Source organism: Triticum urartu, chromosome 5A, assembly GCF_056163025.1.
Source record: "Triticum urartu cultivar PI428250 chromosome 5A, HENAU_Tu73, whole genome shotgun sequence".
NCBI lineage: Eukaryota > Viridiplantae > Streptophyta > Magnoliopsida > Poales > Poaceae > Triticum > Triticum urartu.
The window spans coordinates 470483511-470504423 of NC_141877.1; the positions used below are offsets into that span (position 1 = coordinate 470483511).

The window sequence follows — 20913 nt, forward strand, 5'->3', positions numbered from 1 at the left end:
TCCATCGTCCTGGGCCGAAGCCCATGGGTGAGGCCAGCTCCAGCACTTCCCCTGTGCACTTCTGGGCCTATTAGTTTCGGCCCGTTCATGTTTTTTTCTCAGGTCTACGAATTTAGCTTTTTCCAGAAAACTGTTGTTTTACAGAAAACCCCTTGTAGATCATGCATATGCACCACATACCGCATCCCACATATCATGCCATGTTCATGTGTTGGTTGTTTACTATGTTGTGTGCTTCTTTCCGGTGTTGCTTCTTCGGGTTGGTTCCGATAACGTCGCGTTTGTGAGGACCCGTTCGTCTACGTCTGTTTTTCTTCCTCATGGACTCGTTCTTCTTCCTTGCGGGATCTCAGGCAAGATGACCATACCCTCGAAATCACTTCTATCTTTGCTTGCTAGTTGCTCGCTCTTTTGCTATGCCTATGCTGCGATACCTACCACTTGCTTATCATGCCTCCCATATTGTTAAGCCAAGCCTCTAACCCACCTTGTCCTAGCAAACCGTTGTTTGGCTATGTTACCGCTTTGCTCAGCCCCTCTTATAGCATTGTTAGTTGCAAGTGAAGATTGGAGCTTGTTCCATGTTGGAACATGGATATTTTGTTGGGATATCACAATATCTCTTATTTAATTAATGCATCTATATACTTGGTAAAGGGTGGAAGGCTCGGCCTTATGCCTGGTGTTTTGTTCCACTCTTGCCGCCCTAGTTTCCGTCATATCGGTGTTATGTTCCCGGATTTTGGGTTCCTTACACGGTTGGGTTATAATGGGAACCCCTTGGCAGTTCGCCTTGAATAAAACTCCCCCAACAATTCCCAACATTGGTTTTACCGCTCGCCACCTAGCCTTTTCTTTCCCTTGGGTTCTGCAGACTCAAGGGTCATCTTTATTTTAACCCCCCGGGCCAGTGCTTCTCTAAGTGTTGGTCCGAAACGGGCAGCCTGCGGGGCCACCTCGGGGAAACTCGAGGGCTGGTTTTACTCGTAGCTTGACCTATCTGAGTGTGCCCTGAGAACGAGATATGTGCAGCTCCTATCGGGATTTGTCGGCACATTCGGGCGGTGTTGCTGGACTTGTTTTACCATTGTCGAGGATGTCTTGTAACCGGAATGCCGAGCCTGATCGGATTGTCTTGGGAGAAGGAATATCCTTCGTTGACCGTGAGAGCTTGTGATGGGCTAAGTTGGGACACCCCTGCAGGGATTTGAACTTTTGAAAGCCGTGCCCGTGGTTATGGTCAGATGGGAATTTGTTAATGTCCGGTTGTAGAAAACCTGAAGTTTACCTTAATTAAAATACATCCACCGCGTGACCGCATATGTAACCGTGATGGTCTCTTTCCGGCGGAGTCCAGGAAGTGAACACGGTGTTGGAGTAATGTTTGACGTAGGTTGTTCTAGGATCACTTCTTGATCATAGTTTCTGGACCGTGCTTTGCCTTCTCTTCTCGCTCTCATTTGCGTATGTTAGCCACCGCATATGCTAGTCGCTTGCTGCAGCTCCACCTCATACCTTTTACCCTACCTATAAGCTTAAATAGTCTTGATCGCGAGGGTGTGAGATTGCTGAGTCCCCGTGACTCGCAGATACTTCCGAAACCAGCTTGCAGGTGCCGAGTATACCGTGCAGATGGCACAACCAAGCTCAAAGAGGAGCTCTAGGAAGATCTTGTCCTTTATGTTGTTCCGTTTCCAGTTGATCAGTAGTGGAGCCCAGTTGGGACGATCGGGGATCTATGTAGCATTTGGGGTAGTCTTCTTTTATTTTGGGTTTCGTAGTCGGACCTTGATTGTATCTGGTTGATGTAATGTTTTATTCATGTAATTGTGTGAAGTGGCGATTGTAAGCCAACTATGTATCTCTTTCCCTTATGTATTACATGGGTTGTGTGAAGATTACCTCACTTGCAACATTGCTTTCAGTGCGGTTATGCCTCTAAGTCGTGCTTCGACACGTGGGAGATATAGCCGCATCAAGGGCGTTACAAGTTGGTAATCAGAGCCTTCCCCGACTTTAGGAGCCCCCTGCTTGATCAAATCGCTGGCGTTGTTGAGTATAGAAAATTGTTTTGAGTCATTTAGGATTATATATATATCGGAGAGTTAGGAATTATTTTTACTCCTCAGTCCCTTCGTTGCTCTGGTGAGGCATCCTGACGTAGAGTTTGACTGTTCTCTTCTCAAATTTCACTAAAAAAAAATTTAGGATCACGCGGGTATCTTGGAATTGTTCCGATGGTTTTGTGACGAGAACATTGTTCTTGGTGCCTCCTGACATTTAGGGGCCGTGGTAGTGTCCCGGGGAGTTGAGCTCCGAGGTGTTGTCGTCACAATTTTATCGTTGCAGTTCTGGAATACCTGAGTTCGCCGACATCGAAAATCTCTTTTATGCAGTTGTTGGTGAGATAACTTCGACGCCACCTAGTACTGGGGCGGGAGTTCGGGAGTATTTCCATAACTTGTATAACGGATGTTTTTTCGAAGGTTGAGGTAAACGATTTCCGAAGGTTTCTTGGTTATGTGTTGAAGGATGGATACAGCTGGATGTAGGATTTGCTAGTTTTGGGTGAGATATTATGCTTCCCCTGTATCCCCAACACCTGATTGCATAACCGGAAAGTTTCGGGAGTTTATAAGTGGGAATTCAAGTAGCTCCTAGGATATCCTTCCGTCAGATGTATGATATGAAATTGGGGTTCGACGTCTAGTGGTCCGCCTATTCACGGTTGGTTTTACAGTGGTCTCGTTGTGTCTTAAAGAGTCCTTGGCTATGCCGACTGGGGACGCATCGTATGTCATGTGCACTGCCTTGTACATGATGGTGCTGTACGATCGAGCCTGTGTAGGCCCCACCACGAAAACTTCGGACGAAATCTCTATCATATGTTTGTTCTGGCTTATTCTGCAAGCCAATCCTTGTTTTTGTTTTGAGTTGTGGTATTCGAGTTGCTTCGAAGTCAAATGTTGATTCCATACCCTCCTAAGTGGTGTTCTCATACTCCTATGTGAATACTAATCCTTCATGATAATTGAGTTTGGCATGTCAATCCTTCTCAACCGGCGTGTTTCTCTTCAAGTGGATCCGATCATTTTCAACATTCGCAAGATCCAATCTCAGTTTTTTTTTCATCAACATTGTTCGTTTCATCCGTCTTCAAGTTGACTTTGTTTTCCCTCCCTCCCACCCTTTTTCTTCAAGGACTCATATATCTTATTAAAGTGTCCATTTTATTCATGTGAAGACTCTTCATTCTTGTCTTTGAATGTTCTTATCCGGTGATTCTCATGAAGATACTAACGTAGCCTCAAGTTCGTCACTCTTCACTTATTTTCTTCTCCGGTGGATCCAATTCTAGCTTTGTTGATCCTTTTCCTCGTTTCAAATACTTTCTCGTGCCGGTGCACCTCATAACCATTCACTTCTCGCTATTCATTTGTTCCGGAAGATTCGTGTTTCCACTCTTAATCCGTTCAAGCTATTTTGAGGATGTTATCTCATTCAAGCCTTTTAATTCAACTGGTGCAATCTATCTTTTAAATCGCTCAACGGTGTATCTTTTGAGTGGGCCCTAACCCACAAGTCTTTTCCCAGTATCTTACCTGACTCTTCTTATTTTCCCGGGGCTATCCTCAAATTTCTTTTCAAAGTTTGACGTAAGAATGATTTATCATCAATCAAACGCATTTCTCCAAGATCGGTTAAATTCTTTTCATCGTTGGCTAAATCTCTTCGCTTTTGATTCTTCTGGAGCGTCTAAATAATTCATGGTGGTGTTTCTCGTCGTCATTCTCAGATTTTGAAGACCGAAGAAGAGTTTCTTTTAAATCTTGTGTTGGGTAACGTAGCAATAATTCAAAATTTTCCTACGTGTCACCGAGATCTATCTATGGAGTCATCTAGCAACGAGGGAGGAGTGGATCTACATACCCTTGTAGATCGCGCGCGGAAGCGTTCAAGAGAACGGGGTTGATGGAGTCGTACTCGTCGTGATCCAAATCACCGATGATCCTAGCGCCGAACGGACGGCACCTCCGCGTTCAACACACGTACGGAGCAGCGACGTCTCCTCCTTCTTGATCCAGCAAGGGGGGAGAAGAGGTTGATGGAGATCCAACAACACGACGGCGTGGTGGTGGAAGTAGCGGGATTCCAACAGGGTTCGCCAAGCGCTGCGGGAGGAGGGAGATGTGTCACGGGAGGGAGAGGGAGGCGCCAGGCCTTAGGTATGGTTGCCCTCCCTTTCCCCCACTATATATAGGGCCAAGGGAGAGGGGGAGGGCGCAGCCTTGCCCCTTCCTCCAAGGAAGGGTGCGGCCAAGGGGGCGGAGGAGTCCATCCTCCCCAAGGCACCTCGGAGGTGCCTTCCCCCTTTAGGACTCTCCCCTTTTTTTCTCTCTTGGCGCATGGGCCTCTTGGGGCTGGTGCCCTTGGCCCATATAGGCCAAGGCACACCCCCTACAGCCCATGTGGCCCCCCGGGGCAGGTGGCCCCACCCGGTGGACCCCCGGGACCCTTCCGGTGGTCCCGGTACAATACCGGTGACCCCGAAACTTGTCCCGATGGCCGAAATAGCACTTCCTATATATAATTATTTACCTCCGGACCATTCCGGAACTCCTCATGACGTCCGGGATCTCATCCGGGACTCCAAACAATTTTCGGTTACCGCATACTAATATCTCTATAACCCTAGCGTCACCGAACCTTAAGTGTGTAGACCCTACGGGTTCGGGAGACATGCAGACATGACCGAGACGTTCTCCGGTCAATAACCAACAGCGGGATCTGGATACCCATGTTGGCTCCCACATGTTCCACGATGATCTCATCGGATGAACCACGATGTCAAGGACTTAATCAATCCCGTATACAATTCCCTTTGTCTAGCGGTACGATACTTGCCCGAGATTTGATCGTCGGTATCCCGATACCTTGTTCAATCTCGTTACCGGCAAGTCTCTTTACTCGTTCCGTAACACATCATCCCGTGATCAACTCCTTGATCACATTGTGCACATTATGATGATGTCCTACCGAGTGGGCCCAGAGATACCTCTCCGTTTACACGGAGTGACAAATCCCAGTCTCGATTCGTGCCAACCCAACAGACACTTTCGGAGATACCTGTAGTGTACCTTTATAGCCACCCAGTTACGTTGTGACGTTTGGCACACCCAAAGCACTCCTACGGTATCCGGGAGTTGCACAATCTCATGGTCTAAGGAAATGATACTTGACATTAGAAAAGCTTTAGCATACGAACTACACGATCTTTGTGCTAGGCTTAGGATTGGGTCTTGTCCATCACATCATTCTCCTAATGATGTGATCCCGTTATCAATGACATCCAATGTCCATGGTCAGGAAATCGTAACCATCTATTGATCAACGAGCTAGTCAACTAGAGGCTTACTAGGGACATGGTGTTGTCTATGTATCCACACATGTATCTGAGTTTCCTATCAATACAATTCTAGCATGGATAATAAACGATTATCATGAACAAGGAAATATAATAATAATCAATTTATTATTGCCTCTAGGGCATATTTCCAACAGTCTCCCACTTGCACTAGAGTCAATAATCTAGTTCACATCGATATGTGATTAACACTCAAGGTCACATCCCCATGTGACTAACATCCAAAGAGTTTACTAGAGTCAATAATCTAGTTCACATCACTATGTGATTAGCACTCAATGAGTTCTGGGTTTGATCATGTTGCTTGTGAGAGAGGTTTTAGTCAATGGGTGTAAACCTTTCAAATCCGTGTGTGCTTTACAAATCTCTATGTCATCTCCTAGATGTAGCTACCACGTTCTATTTGGAGCTATTCCAAATAACTGTTCTACTTGGAGCTATTCTAAATTGTTGCTCCATTATACGTATCCGGTATCTCTACTCAGAGCTATCCGGATAGGTGTTAAGCTTGCATCGACGTAACCCTTTACGACGAACTCTTTTACCACCTCCATAATTGAGAAAATTCCTTAGTCCACTAGTTACTAAGGATAACTTTGACCGCTGTCCTGTGATCCATTCTTGGATCACTCTTGTACCCCTTGACTGACTCATGGCAAGGCACACTTCAGGTGCGGTACACAGCATAGCATACTGTAGAGCCTACGTCTTAAGAATAGGGGATGACCTTCGTCCTTTCTCTCTATTCTGCCGTGGTCGAGCTTTAAGTCTTAACTTCATACCTTAAAACTCAGGCAAGAACTCCTTCTTTGACTGATCCATCTTGAACACCTTCAAGATCATGTCAAGGTATGTGCTCATTTGAAAGTACCATTAAGCGTTTTTTGATCTATCCTTATAGATCTTGATGCTCAATGCTCAAGCAGCTTAATCCAGGCTTTCCATTGAAAACACTTTCCAAATAACCCTATATGCTTTCCATAAATTCTACGTCATTTCTAATCAACAATGTCAACAACATATACTCATCAGAAATTCTATAGTGCTCCCACTCACTTCTTCGGAAATACAAGTTTCTCATAAACTTTGTATACACCAAAATCTTTGATCATCTCATCAAAGCATACATTCCAACTCCGAGATGCTTACTCCAGTCCTTAGAAGGATTGTTGTAGCTTTGCATATTTATTAGCATCTTTCAGGATTGACAAAAACTTTCCGGTTGTATCACATACAACCTTTCCTCAAGAAAAATCGTCGAGGAAACAATGTTTTGACATCCTATCTGCAAGATTTCATAAATAACGCAGTAATCGCTAATATAATTCCAACAGACTCTTAACATCGCTATGAGTGAGAAAGTCTCACCGTAGTCAACTCCTTGAACTTGTCGGAAAACATCTTAACGACAAGTCGAGCTTTCTTAATGGCGATACTTACCATCATTGTCCGTCTTCCTTTTAAATCCATCTGTACTCAACAGCCTTACGACCATCGAGTTGTTCCGCCAAAGTCTACACTTTGTTTTCATACATGGATCCTCTCTCGGATTTTATGGCCTCGAGCCATTTATCGGAATCCGGTCCCACCATCGCTTCTCCACAGCTCGTAGGTTCATTGTTGTCTAGCAACATGACTTCCAAGACATGATTACGTACCACTCTGAAGTAGTACGCATCCTTGTCATCCCACGAGGTTTGATAGTGACTTGATCTGAAGTTTCATGATCACCATCATAAGCTTCCACTTCAATTGGTGTAGGTGCCACAGGAACAACTTCATGTGCCCTGCCATACACTAGTTGAAGAGACGGTTCAATAACCTCATCAAGTCTCCACCATCCTCCCACTCAATTCTTTCGAGAGAAACTTTTCCTCGAGAAAGGACCCGATTCTAGAAACAATCCCTTATTGCTTTCGGATCTGAGACAGGAGGTATACCCAACTGTTTTGGGTGTCCTATGAAGATGCATTTATCCGCTTTGGGTTTGAGCTTATCAGCCTGAAACTTTTTCACATAAGCGTCGCGGCCCCAAACTTTTAAGTAATGACAGCTTAGGTTTCTTTAAACCATAGTTCATACGGTGTCATCTCATCGGAATTACGTGGTGCCCTATTTAAAGTGAATGTGGTTGTCTCTAATGCCTGACCCATAAACTATCGTGGTAATTCGATAAGAGACATCATGGTATGCATCATATCCAATAGGGTGCAGTTATGATGTTCGGACACACCATCACACTATGGTGTTCCAGGCTGTATTAGTTGTGAAACAATTTCCACAATGTCTTAATTCTGTGCCAAACTCGTAATTCAGATATTCATCTCTATGATCATATCATAGATATTTTATCCTCTTGTCACGACGATCTTTCAACTTCACCCTGAAATTACTTGAACCTTTCAATAATTCAGACTCGTGATTTATCAAGTAAATATACTCAACATCTACTCAAATCATCTGTGAAGTAAGAACATAACGATACCCACTACATGCCTCAGCACTCATTGGACTGCACACATCAAAATGTATTACTTCCAACAAGTTGCTTTCTAGTTCCATTTTACTGAAACCGAGGCTTTCAGTCATCTTGCCCATGTGGTATGATTTGCATGTCTCAAGTGATTCAAAATCAAGTGAGTCTAAACGGTCCATTTGCATGGAGTTTCTTCATGCAAATACACCAATAGACATGGTTCGCATGTCTCAAACCTTTCAAAAATGAGTGAGCCCAAAGATCCATCAACATGGAGCTTCTTCATGTGTTTTATACCGATATGACTTACGTGGCAGTGCCACAAGTAGGTGGTACTATCATTACTATCTTTTGGCATGAACATGTGTATCACTACGATCGAGATTCAATAAACCATTCATTTCAGGTGTAAGACCATTTGAAGGTATTATTCAAATAAACAGAGTAACCATTATTCTTCTTAAATGAATAATCGTATTGCGATAGGCATAATCCAATCATGTCTATGCTCAACGCAAACACCAAATAACAATTATTTAGGTTTAACACCAATCTCGATGGTAGACGGAGCGTGCGTTGCTTGATCATATCAACATTGGAAACACTTCCAACACATATCGTCAGCTCACCTTTAGCTAGTCTCCGTTTATTCCGTAGCCTTTTGTTTCGAGTTACTAACACTTAGCAACCGAACCGGTATCTAATACCCTGGTGCTACTAGCAGTACTAGTAAAGTAAACATTAACATAATACATCCAATATACTTCTATCGACCTTGCCAGCCTTCTTATCTACCAAGTATCTAGGGTAATTCTGCTCCAGTGGCTGTTCCCTTTATTACAGAAGCACTTAGTCTCGGGTTTGGGTTCAACCTTGGGTTTCTTCATTAGAGCAGCAGCTGATTTGCCGTTTCATGAAGTATCCCTTCTTTCCCTTGCCCTTCTTGAAACTAGTGGTTTTACAAACCATCAACAATTGATGCTCCTTCTTGATTTCTACTTTTGTGGTGTCAACCATCGCGAATGTCTCAAGGATCATCATATATGTCCCTGATATATTATAGTTCATCACGAAGCTCAAGCAGCTTGGTGGTAATGACTTTGGAGAAACATCACTATCTCATTTGGAAGATCAACTCCCACTTGATTCAAATGATTGTTGTACTCAGACAATCTGAGCACAAGCTCAACAATTGAGCTTTTCTCCCTTAGTTTGCAGGCTAAGAAAATCATCGGAGGTCTTATACCTCTTGATGTGGGCACGAGCCTGAAATCCCAATTTCAGCCCTCGAAACATCTCATATGTTTCGCGACGTTTCAAAACCGTCTTCGGTGCCTCAACTCTAAACCATTTAACTGAACTATCACGTAGTTATCAAAACGTGTATGTCAGATGTTCGCAACATCCACAGACGACGTTCGAGGTTCAGCACACTGAGCGGTGCATTAAGGACATAAGCCTTCTATGAAGCAATGAGGACAATCCTCAGTTTACGGACCTAGTACGCATAAAAGCTACTATCAACTTTCAACTAATTTTTCTCTAGGAACATATCTAAACAGTAGAACTATAGCGTGAGCTACGACATAATTTGCAAAATCCTTTTGACTATGTTTAGGATAATTAAGTTCATCTTATGAACTCCCACTCAGATAGACATCCCTCTAGTCATCTAAGTGATTACATGATCCGAGTCAACTAGGCCGTGTCCGATCATCACGTGAGACGGACTAGTCAACATCGGTGAACATCTTCATGTTGATCGTATCTTCTATACGACTCATGCTCGACCTTTCGGTCTTCTGTGTTCCGAGGCCATGTCTATACACATGCTAGGCTCGTCAAGTCAACCTAAGTGTTTGCATGTGTAAATCTGTCTTACACCCGTTGTATGTGAACGTTTGGATCAAACACCCGATCATCACGTGGTGCATTGAAACAACGAACTGTCGCAACGGTGCACAGTTAGGGGGAACACCTTCTTGAAATTTTAGTGAGGGATCATCTTGTTTACTACCGTCGTTCTAAGTAAACAAGATGTATAAACATGATAAACATCACATGCAATCAAATAATAGTGACATGATATGGCCAATATCATATAGCTCCTTTGATCTCCATCTTGGGGCTCCATGATCATCTTGTCACCGGCATGACACCATGATCTCCATCATCATGATCTCTATCATCGTGTCTTCATGAAGTTGTCTCGTCAACTATTACTTCTACTACTACAGCTAACGGTTAGCAATAAAGTAAAGTAATTACATGACGTTTATGTTGACACGCAGGTCATAAATAAATTAAGACAACTCCTATGGCTCCTGCCGGTTGTCATACTCATCGACATGCAAGTCGTGATTCCTATTACAAGAACATGATCAATCTCATACATCACATATATCATTCATCACATCCTTTTGGCCATATCACATCACATAGCATACCCTGCAAAAACAAGTTAGACGTCCTCTAATTGTTGTTTGCATGTTTTACGTGGCTGCTATGGGTTTCTAGCAAGAACGTTTCTTACCTACGCAAAAACCACAACGTGATATGCCAATTGCTATTTACCCTTCATAAGGACCCTTTTCATCGAATCTGATCCGACTAAAGTGGGAGAGACAGACACCCGCTAGCCACCTTATGCAACTAGTGCATGTCAGTCAGTGGAACCAGTCTCACGTAAGAGTACGTGTAAGGTCGGTCCGGGCCGCTTCATCCCACGATGCCGCCGAATCAAGATAAGACTAGTAACAGCAAGCATATTGAACAAAATCAACGCCCACAACTACTTTGTGTTCTACTCGTGCATAGAAACTACGCATAGACCTAGCTCATGATGCCACTGTTGGGTAACGTAGCAATAATTCAAAATTTTCCTACGTGTCACCAAGATCTATCTATGGAGTCATCTAGAAACGAGGGAGGAGTGGATCTACATACCCTTGTAGATCGTGCGCGGAAGCGTTCAAGAGAACGGGGTTGATGGAGTCGTACTCGTCGTGATCCAAATCACCGATGATCCTAGCGCCGAACGGACGGCACCTCCGCGTTCAACACACGTACGGAGCAGCGACGTCTCCTCCTTCTTGATCCAGCAAGGGGGGAGGAGAGGTTGATGGAGATCCAACAACATGACGGCGTGGTGGTGGAAGTAGCGGGATTCCAACAGGGCTTCGCCAAGCGCTGCGGGAGGAGGGAGATGTGTCACGGGAGGGAGAGGGAGGCGCCAGGCCTTAGGTATGGTTGCCCTCCCTTTCCCTCACTATATATAGGGCCAAGGGAGAGGGGGAGGGCACAGCCTTGCCCCTTCCTCCAAGGAAGGGTGCGGCCAAGGGGGCGGAGGAGTCCATCCTCCCCAAGGCACCTCGGAGGTGCCTTCCCCCTTTAGGACTCTCCCCTTTTTTTCTCTCTTGGCGCATGGGCCTCTTGGGGCTGGTGCCCTTGGCCCATATAGGCCAAGGCACACCCCCTACAGCCCATGTGGCCCCCCGGGGCAGGTGGCCCCACCCGGTGGACCCCCGGGACCCTTCCGGTGGTCCCGGTACAATACCGGTGACCCCGAAACTTGTCCCGATGGCCGAAATAGCACTTCCTATATATAATTCTTTACCTCCGGACCATTCCGGAACTCCTCGTGACGTCCGGATCTCATCCGGGACTCCAAACAACTTTCGGTTACCGCATACTAATATCTCTATAACCCTAGCGTCACCGAACCTTAAGTGTGTAGACCCTACAGGTTCGGGAGACATGCAGACATGACCGAGACGTTCTCCGGTCAATAACCAACAGCGGGATCTGGATACCCATGTTGGCTCCCACATGTTCCACGATGATCTCATCGGATGAACCACGATGTCAAGGACTTAATCAATCCCGTATACAATTCCCTTTGTCTAGCGGTACGATACTTGCCCGAGATTTGATCATCGGTATCCCGATACCTTGTTCAATCTCGTTACCGGCAAGTCTCTTTACTCGTTCCGTAACACATCATCCCGTGATCAACTCCTTGATCACATTGTGCACATTATGATGATGTCCTACCGAGTGGGCCCAGAGATACCTCTCCGTTTACACGGAGTGACAAATCCCAGTCTCGATTCGTGCCAACCCAACAGACACTTTCGGAGATACCTGTAGTGTACCTTTATAGCCACCCAGTTACGTTGTGACGTTTGGCACACCCAAAGCACTCCTACGGTATCCGGGAGTTGCACAATCTCATGGTCTAAGGAAATGATACTTGACATTAGAAAAGCTTTAGCATACGAACTACACGATCTTTGTGCTAGGCTTAGGATTGGGTCTTGTCCATCACATCATTCTCCTAATGATGTGATCCCGTTATCAATGACATCCAATGTCCATGGTCAGGAAATCGTAACCATCTATTGATCAATGAGCTAGTCAACTAGAGGCTTAATAGGGACATGGTGTTGTCTATGTATCCACACATGTATCTGAGTTTCCTATCAATACAATTCTAGCATGGATGATAAACGATTATCATGAACAAGGAAATATAATAATAATCAATTTATTATTTCCTCTAGGGCATATTTCCAACATCTTTCCCCATTCTCGGCCATCCTGTCATATTTGTTTTTGATTGTGAGAATTCTTTTCACACATCCGGAGCTATTCAAGAGTCTTCTCAGTTTGATTATCCGGAGTCCATCATTTCAGATTTATTCATTCTCAGCTTTCAGTTATCATTCTCCAATCTTACCGGTGCTTCGTTCTAGTGATCTCTAATCAGTCATGATCCCTTCGTTCTCATGTATCTAGTTTGTCTCAAGTATCGTCATTCATTTCACAATTCTTACTCGGTGATTCATCCCTTTACTTCGCTCTTTTTTTCAGTTCTTACGGTGTTTCGTTCAAGAGTTCTCTTCCTTGGTTATTATATCAATTTATTCGTTCTTCCAAATTCTTACGGTGGTTCTTCCAAGATTTTGTCTTCCTTCGTTCATCATATCAATTTATTCGTTGTTTCAACCCGACGGTGATTCGTTGAAGACTTTCTCAAGTTTGCGCGATATCTCTCTTAATATTTTCTACGAGAATAAGTAGTATGCCAAATCCATTGCTTGTCATCAATTTAAATTGGTGAAGGATAAGCGTAACATAATTCTTATTCTTGATTCACCCAAGTGATTAATTCCTTATTCTGGAGGCTCATCAAATTCTCGGTTTCACTTGATTCATCGTTCTTTTCCCAGAGTTTCAAGATATCTCTTTTATCTCGTCGCATAAGCTTCATTCAATCATTGCAAGGCTTCAATCTTATTTTTTTCATCTTTCTTTTCGTTATCCTTTTGTTTAACGGAGTTCTTTATGGAGGCGCTACATGATGGTTCATAAAGGATTTAATTCCTTCTGGAAGTGTTCATCAAGATTCTTTTTAGAGGAGCTCAAGCATTCTTCAACTTGCAATCCGGAGTGCAATTCTTTCTTCCGTATCATTGAAGGTGGTATTATGTCATTCTTCATAATTTGAGTTCAAGTTTCATGATTCACATGTTGTTAAGAATGAGGTATTTTAAATCCATCAACCTCTTCATTGGAGTTATCTTGTGTCATGTTTCACCTAAAGCCTTCCCTAAGGATTGTTGCTATCTGTGGTGCTTATCAATGATCCAAGTCATTCATTTATCCTCCCGGTGAGACAAGTTTCTCGTCTCCTTGTTCACATCAATCCAATCTATTGTATCCGTTAGTGGCAGAATTTCACCTCATAATTTTGAGTTGTCTTCTATAAGTCCATATCAAGCTTATCATTTTCGTTGTTGATTTCCCAACAACTCCTCAATCCTTCTTTATAAGGATGCTCTCTCAAATTCATTTCAGGCAGAACTTGTTGCCTTCTTCTCTGTTCTTTTGGGTCCATTCTTATATTTTTCCGGAGGCTTTGTGAGGTTGCTCTCATCAACTCATCTTCTTGTTTGTCAGGACCTTGTTCTTTTCATGCTTATCCTTTTAACCGGAGTGGTGTGCCCTTTTGCTCAAGTTCTTTTCATTTTATCAAGTATTTGCCTTCCGTTTCAACCGGAGTGCTGTCCGAATTTGTTCTTCCTTGAAACTCTTCCCTACCGGAGTGCTTTCAACTTTGTTCTACTTCGTTGCATTCTTACTTTCAATTTGTTCAACTTCTCAAGGTTCTTTGGTTTCACTCGTTTGTCAAAGAAGCAACTTAGTTTTACCTCTTCTCCTTCTCTTCTTTTTCCCTCCGGTGCCATTCTAGATCTCGGGACGAGATCCTCTCGTAGTGGTGGAGTGTTGTGACGCCCCGAGACCGTTGCGCCAGGTATCTTCCAGTTATTCGCCGTCGTTGCCATGTCATTCTCTTGCGTGTTGCATCTTGCCATGTCATCATGTGCATTCATCATCATGTTTTCAAAACTTGCATCCGTCCCGGTCTCCCAGTTCCTTCCGTTGTCCGTTCTGAGCCCAGACACATTTGCATGCGCCCGCGGCACATCCAAAATATTATTTTATAAGTGGCCGGTAAATGTTCTCGGAATGGGATGAAAGTTGGCGTGCCGTGTTGTTTTGTTGTAGGTAGACCGCCTGCCAAGTTTCATTGCATTCAGAGTTCGTTTGATAGCCCAACCGTTAAACTATAGCGGCATTATAGCCGGTCTAACGTCGGACGTTTTCGGTCTTCGGAAACAGTTGCCGGGCCTTTCTCTCTTCTTTTTTCTCAGCCCGAGGCCTTCCGCACAGTCCACTACCTACCACCAGGCCTAACTTAGGCTCTCTCGTCAGTCCGCGGACCTCCTCGCGCGCGCGTCCGAAAGTTGTCCCGGACCCGACCCGGACAGTCGTTACCGTTGTGTCCGGATCATCCCCAAATATCTACAAAACGTCTCTATTTTGTTTATTGGACTTCCTAACCTATTTTTTTTCTCAGCCGTCTGTTTTAGATCGAAGGGCTTCCATTAGTCTGCATATAGACCCACTCTCTATATATAACCAGTCAAACCCTAGCCTATCCTGTCCAATCCACCAATCCTCCTCGCCGCCGCCACTCTCTTCATCGGGATCCAACCCGCAGCCATCCTCTCCCTCCCTCGTTTTCAGCACCACCAACCGGAGCCCGCAACCACGATCCAAATCCTTCCCGACAGTCTCCCTCTTTTTGCGCGCTTGACGAATTGGGTCGCCCGAGCCCCGAGCTCCTTCGCTGTTCTTTCCCCAAGCTCCTCTCGCGCTAGTATCCTCGAAGCCCCGAGCCTCCCTGTGCGTCTCCACCACGCCTCGTCGTCCGGTGACCGGCACCGTCGCCGGCGACCGAACTAGCAGCAACGTCGCCCCTGCCTTCTTCTTTTCTCCCATGCTCCTACCTCGTCTCACCTCTGTCTCCCTCACTCTGTTTTGGACCAGGGGCCCAGCGCCATGGAGCTCCATGTCCACCGGCTCGCCTTCGCTTCGATCCGGCAGGGAACGGGATCGCGGCGATCTCCCGCGACCGGATCCGGCCACCTCGACGCCCTGTGCCCTCGGGCCCCGCGGGACCTCCTCCTCGCCTAGCCACTTCGGTGACCTGCAAGTCGACCTTCGCGCCCTGCCAATCTCCCTCTTCCTCTCGTTCTCTCCCTCGCCTCACCTCTCTCCCTCTCTGTCTTCAGGGACACGACCCAGCAAGCCGCCAGGGGCACCCGAGGCATGGACCTCCGATGCCGACGCCGCCGAGCTCCTCTGCCACCAAAAACGGGCTCCCCACGTTCGGATCTGACCACCCCCGCACCTCTATCCGCCCGTTCCCGCCGTTGTCCGCCGACCCCGTCGCCGGAACTCCTGTCGTCGTCCTCTGCATCACCGTGGGTGTGCTGCTGCTTCTGTCTTCAGAACGAGCAGAGCAGCTCGCCCAAACCCCTCGCCCGTTGACCGGCCTCGCCTGCCCAGATCTGCGCCTTGGCCGCTTCTTGCACAAGGCCAAGCGCCACCCAGCGAACCAGCCGGCCCACTGCTCCATCATCCTGGGCCGAAGCCCATGGGTGAGGCCAGCTCCAGCACTTCCCCAGTGCACTTCTGGGCCTATTAGTTTCGGCCCGTTCATGTTTTTTTTCTCAGGTCTACGAATTTAGCTTTTTACAGAAAACTGTTGTTTTACAGAAAAACCCTTGTAGATCATGCATATGCACTACCGCATCCCGCATATCATGCCATGTTCATGTGTTGGTTGTTTACTATGTTGTGTGCTTCTTTCCGGTGTTGCTTCTTCGGGTTGGTTCCGATAACATCGCGTTTGTGAGGACCCGTTCGTCTACGTCCGTTTGTCTTCCTCATGGACTCGTTCTTCTTCCTTGCGGGATCCCAGGCAAGATGACCATACCTTCGAAATCACTTCTATCTTTGCTTGCTAGTTGCTCGCTCTTTTGCTATGCCTATGCTGCGATACCTACCACTTGCTTATCATGCCTCCCATATTGTTAAGCCAAGCCTCTAACCCACCTTGTCCTAGCAAACCGTTGTTTGGCTATATTACCGCTTTGCTCAGCCCCTCTTATAGCGTTGTTAGTTGCAGATGAAGATTGGAGCTTGTTCCATGTTGGAACATGGATATTTTGTTGGGATATCACAATATCTCTTATTTAATTAATGCATCTATATACTTGGTAAAGGGTGGAAGGCTCGGCCTTATGCCTGGTGTTTTGTTCCACTCTTGCCGCCCTAGTTTCCGTCATATCAGTGTTATGTTCCCGGATTTTGGGTTCCTTACACGGTTGGGTTATAATGGAAACCCCTTGGCAGTTCGCCTTGAATAAAACTCCTCCAGCAATGCCCAACATTGGTTTTACCGTTCGCCACCTAGCCTTTTCTTTCCCTTGGGTTCTGCAGACTCAAGGGTTATCTTTATTTTAACCCCCCCCTGGCCAGTGCTTCTTTAAGTGTTGGTCCGAAACAGGCAGCCTGCGGGGCCACCTCGGGGAAACTCGAGGGCTGGTTTTACTCGTAGCTTGACCTATCTAAGTGTGCCCTGAGAACGAGATATGTGCAGCTCCTATCGGGATTTGTCGGCACATTCGGGCGGTGTTATTGGACTTGTTTTACCATTATCGAGGATGTCTTGTAACCGGGATGCCGAGCCTGATCGGATTGTCTTGGGAGAAGGAATATCCTTCATTGACCGTGAGAGCTTGTGATGGGCTAAGTTGGGACACCCCTGTAGGGATTTAAACTTTCGAAAGCCATGCCCGCGGTTATGGGCAGATGGGAATTTATTAATGTTCGGTCATAGAAAACTTGAAATTTACCTTAATTAAAATACATCCACCGCGTGTGTAACCATGATGGTCTTTTTCCGGCGGAGTCCGGGAAGTGAACACGGTGTTGGAGTAATGCTTGACGTAGGTTGTTCTAGGATCACTTCTTGATCATAGTTTCTCGACCGTGCTTTGCCTTCTCTTCTCGCTCTCATTTGCGTATGTTAGCCACCGTATATGCTAGTCGCTTGCTGCAGCTCCACCTCATACCTTTTACCCTACCTATAAGCTTAAATAGTCTTGATCGCGAGGGTGTGAGATTGCTGAGTCCCCGTGACTCACAGATACTTCCAAAACCAACTTGCAGGTGCCGAGGATACCGTGCAGATGACGCAACCAAGCTCAAAGAGGAGCTCTAGGAAGATCTTGTCCTTTATGTTGTTCCGTTTCCAGTTGATCAGTAGTGGAGCCCAGTTGGGACGATCGGGGATCTGTGTAGCATTTGGGGTAGTCTTCTTTTATTTTGGGTTCTATAGTCGGACCTTGATTGTATCTGGTTGATGTAATGCTTTATTCATGTAATTGTATGAAGTGGCGATTGTAAGCCAACTATGTATCTCTTTCCCTTATGTATTACATGGGTTGTGTGAAGATTACCTCACTTGCGATATTGCTTTCAATACGATTATGCCTTTAAGTCGTGTTTCGACACGTGAGAAATATAGCCGCATCGAGGGCATTACAGAAAAGGAGGCTGGCCAATTTGTCGATGAATAAAATCGCCATTCCAAATATGCTTTATATAGCCCCATGTCGATAATGCTCTCCGTGCAGGTTAGAATGACCAATATACCCTCATGTAGGTATAAATAAATATATCTTGTTTGTTGCGGCCTGAGTCTATCCTTTCCACAAGCATCTAGATGCAGTATTAGGACTCAACAACCAAGGAGATAAAAAGAACGCTCCTCAAACCGCACAGGCAGAATAGGCATGCAACGGTCACATCACATTCTGTTTTACATGCCGGCTAAGGCCTACCAACGAATGTAAAAATAAATTTGTACGTACATAACCCCTCCTTTCCACAAGCATCTAAAAACAAGATCACAGCTCGACAATCAAGAAGATTAAAAAAAAAGGTATTCATCAGACAGCACACGCAGTGCAGCCATGCATTAGTCACATCACTGTTTGCTTTTCATGATCGTCCAATGTTTAACATATAAAATAAAAGAAAATATATACAATGAGTACATGCGCCGCTCAAAATTTACTTTGACTGGTACATACATATGTAGTACATAAATTTGTACTATTGCCACGAGCTTAGCATTAGCGCATGCATGTGCACCTCGTCGCTCGATGGAACGCCAACTTGACTAAGCACATGTGCCTACTTACTCGCTTGATGCCACGCAATAAGCAACGTGTGCCAATCCCGGAGAGTGTGCTGCATGCATGCTTAATACATAAATTTGTACGTACATAGCCCCTCCTTCCCACAAGCATCTAGATACAATATGAGAGCTTGGCAATCAAGAAGATAAAAAGAGCACTCCTTAGACAGCACAGGCAGAGCAGCCATGCAGTAGTCACATCATCGTTTGCTTTTCATTATCATCCAAGATTGAATATATAAAATAAAAGAAAATATATACAGTAAATACATGGGCCGCTCAAGGCTTACACTCACTGCTACATACATAATTAGTACATGAATTTTTACGTGCATCTTGCCACCAGCTTAGCATCGGTGCATCTGCACTCGGCCGCTCGATGGAACGCCAACTTGACCAAGCGCCTGTGTCTACTTACTCGCTTGGTGCCACGCAATAAGCAACATGTGCCAGCCCTAAAGAGTGTGTGCCGCTTGGCAATCTCCCAGCAAGTTCACTCATGCAATAACTGCCACTTGCCACGTCTACATTACTAATGTGTTGACTCATCGCTCTTCCTGCCTGTATATATAACCAGCGCGGCGACACACCGCGCCCAACTAATGACTATGTTCTAATTAAGCAACCGAGTAATAAACAAATATTCGCTATCAATTAAAGGGAGGGATAACAATACATAAAAAGGTTGAAGATGACAAAGAAGTAGATTTACTACAACAATGCAAATCCATGGACACAAAGAGAACGACTAATATTTGCACACTTCTAAGAAGAACTACTTATTGAAACCATATACACTCCACTCTACATAATGGTTGTACATGGAGATACAAACACGTCGTAATAGGAAGCCGCAAATATCTTTTGTTGGATTAGATCATCCTGGTATAACCTTCTACAGAATTAGTGCCGGTAATAAAATGATAAAGAGCCTTTTCAAATTCTAGGACACGGCCGGCAGGTGGATACGCTCCTATGCATGTGATGATAGGATCCTCGCTATGCGGACCTTGAGGATACAGATGAAGTGGCAACACACCGGAGAACTTGTTGCATATCTTGGCTAAAATCATTGTTTGCCTTGTGAACTCATTTTGCTGTGTAGCTACCTGCTGACGGGCCATGTTAAATTGTCATTCATTTGTTTGTGCATTTTCTTTTGATGTAAATAGTCTTCCTTTGTGACTTCGAGGGCATAATAGTTATGGTCACTGATAGAAATATTGTAATTTGCACAAATACATTTCAAAGCCACTTGGGCAGCTTTCTCTTTGGCTTCATCCTCTGTGTTAGTTGGCTCTCCTTTGAACGTGATTGAAAATTCTCCGCGGTTGCCTTTTTCACATGGGAGGCCTATCAATAAGGATTCTTGCACCATGCCCCCTGTAAGATACCCGTGACTACAGCTTTGTGTTTCTATGAGGTTTTGACAATTGGACGTCTTGAAATATATACTATGAGGTTTTTTTGCTGCATATAAAAATATTAGGCATAACATCTCATTTAGCTGCAAAAGAGAAAAGAACATAAAACATTGGATAAGAGTAAGGGGTTACCGAATTGCTTGATTTGCCACGGTTGGAATGGGGCCGATCTTCTAAGGAACTTAGCGCTGGGTGCTTGCCCTTCTTCTTAACTTGCTTTCCCACAGAGGATGCTCTCTTAGAACGGTAAGCTCCGTCCATTGTATTGTGTTTAACTGTGTGTAAACTATGACTTTCCTTCGTAGCCTATGAACGGTTATATAGTGTATACAAAAGTAGATGAGCCATCGTTCTACATCTTTTAGCTCGCGAAATGGCACACATTTCTTGTACGACATTTCTTTGCGTGATAGGCTAGGTTCCACGTGGGAGTTAGAGGGAAAATGGGCAATCATCCGGCCATGTTATGTATAGGCAGAAGATAGTTATTACCCTGCTTTGCATGAAGCCGTAGCCTAAATACAAATCCCAAATAGATGCATACCGTGTCAATGGGGGCAACACTGAAGGAGGAGCTCAAATAAGCTTCCGTATCCTTCTTCTTTGATTGTTTCCCTCATAGGAAACTCTTGGCGAAACGGTTGCTACTCATGGCTGTTGGTTTTGCTCTTCGCTGCTTGAAGTGAATGAATGCGGTGAAGGGCACCATGTGAATATATAGCAGGTAGAAAGAGTGATGACTCACCGCATTGCTAATGTAAGCGTGGCAAGTGGCAGTCACTGCATGAATGAAGTTGATGTAAGTTTGCCAAGCAGCATGCATTATCTGCGGTTGACTACTTAGGCGGCACATTGCTTGTTGCGTTGCGTGAAGTGAGATAGCTAGTAGGGTTGATTGATCCAGTTGGTGTTTCACCAGTCGACTGCATGCACAAGTGTACGTACTAAGATTGCAGAAACATGCATGTAC

The 20913-nt window shown here is 45.1% G+C and overlaps 1 pseudogene; it reads right to left on the reverse strand.

Annotated features, from left to right (window-relative positions):
* Positions 1-19377: 19377 nt before the first annotated feature.
* Positions 19378-20501, reverse strand: LOC147972027 (uncharacterized; annotated as a pseudogene).
* Between the last annotated feature and the right edge of the window lie 412 nt (positions 20502-20913).